General features: G+C 44.8%; 1 pseudogene across 1 annotated transcript; it reads left to right on the forward strand.

Moving 5' to 3' along the window:
* The first annotated feature begins 338 nt into the window (after nucleotides 1-338).
* On the forward strand, nucleotides 339-1,426 carry LOC308622497 (heterogeneous nuclear ribonucleoprotein A1-like; annotated as a pseudogene). Its single transcript has one exon. The product of its transcript is annotated as a heterogeneous nuclear ribonucleoprotein A1-like (transcript).
* The last annotated feature ends 417 nt before the right edge of the window (nucleotides 1,427-1,843 follow it).

Genomic DNA, 1,843 nt, shown 5'->3' on the forward strand with positions numbered 1-1,843 from the left:
AGATCACTTTACTAAGTAAAAAGTACAAATTGAAAAAAATATAAGACAAATATTTCAGTTAAAGTCTAGCATGGGTGTGAGCTGGCGAGACTGTAAGGATTAGATGATGATTCCTGGTGAATTTATCTCCTGCTCTGAGTTGATTAGGTTTCTGTTGAAAATATTTAAGCAAAGATGCAAAGATTACTGTTCTCTTGTTTAACTAAACAAACAAAAGCCCCAGGCAAAAATTTGAAGAGCCTAAATTTGCACATTTTTACCTCTGTCGGGCTGCTGTGCATTCTGCTTCTGTGGGTGAAAGGCCAGTTCTATGCTTCAGTTCTCAAATTCAAAACCTCTGAGGAGCTTTCTGCCTGTGGATGCAGCCGAGTAAGCATCGGTGAAGTCTCCCCCCTCCGCTGCCATCATGTCTAAGTCAGAGTCACCCAAAGAGCCCGAACAGCTGCAGAAGCTCTTCATCGGAGATTTGAGCTTTGAGACAACCGATGACAGTCTGAGGAGCCATTCTGAGCAGTGGGGAACGCTCACAGATTGTGTGGTAACGAGGGATCCAAACAGCAGGTGCTCCAGAGGCTTCGGGTTTGTCACATATGCCACTGTGAAAGAGGTGGATGCGGCCATGGATACAAGGCCACACGAGGTGGATGGAAGAGTTGTGGAACCAAAGAGGGCCGTCTCAAGAGAAGATTCTCAAAGACCTGGTGCCCACTTAACTGTGAAAAAGATTTTTGTTGGTGGCATTAAAGAAGACACTGAAGAACATCACCGAAGAGATTACTTTTGAACAGTATGGGAAAAATTGAAGTGATTGAAATCATGACTGACCGAGGCAGTGGCAAAAAGAGAGGCTTTGCTTTCGTAACCTTTGATGACCATGACTCCGTAGACAAGATTGCCATTCAGAAACGCCACACTGTGAATGGCCACAACTGTGAAGTAAGGAAAGCCTAAGCGAGAGATGGCTGGTGCTTCATCCAGCCAAAGAGGTCGAAGTGGTTCTGGAAACTTTGGTGGTGGTCCTGGCGGTGGTTTTGGTGGGAATGGCAGCTTTGGTCGTGGAGGAAACGTCAGTGGTCGAGCTGGCTTTGGTGGCAGCTAAGGTGGCGGTGGCTATGGTGGCATCAGAATGGCTATAATGGCTTCGGTAATGATGGAAGCAGTTTTGGAAGTAGTTTTGGAGGTGGTGGAAGCTACAATGATTTTGGCAGTTACAACAATCAATCTACAAATTTTGGACCCGTGAAAGGAGGAAACTTTGGAGGCAGAAGTTCTCGCCTCTATGGTGGTGGAGGCCAATACTTTGCCAAACCCCGAAACCAAGGTGGCTATCGCGGTTCCAGCAGCAGCAGGAGCTATGGCAGTGGCAGAAGGTTGTAATTACTGCCAGGAAACACAGCTTAGCAGGAGAGGAGAACCAGAGAAGTGACAGGGAAGCTACAGACTGCAACAGATTTGTGAATTCAGCCTGGCACAGCGGTGGCAGGGCCTAGCTGTTACAAAGAAGACATGTTTTAGACAATACTCATGTGTATGGGCAAAAAATCTCAAGGACTGTATTTGTGACATTGTATAACAGGTTATTTTAGTTTTTGTTCTGTGGAAAGTGTAAAGCATTCCAACAAAGGGTTTTAATGTAGATTTTGTTTTTTGCACCCATGCTGTTGATTGCTAAATGTAATAGTCTGATCATGATGCTGAATAAATGTGTCTTTTTTAAAAACAAAAATCTCTGAGGAATCCTATTACCAGCTCCCCTTCATGGAAACCCGCAGCTTTTGTTACAAAAGCTTAAGAGCTGTCAGTAAACAGCTTGGGGACAAAGATATTCACTCACTGAGCCTGT

The sequence above is a fragment of the Mesoplodon bidens genome, assembly GCF_964165515.1.
Source record: "Mesoplodon bidens genome assembly, chromosome: 9".
NCBI lineage: Eukaryota > Metazoa > Chordata > Mammalia > Artiodactyla > Ziphiidae > Mesoplodon > Mesoplodon bidens.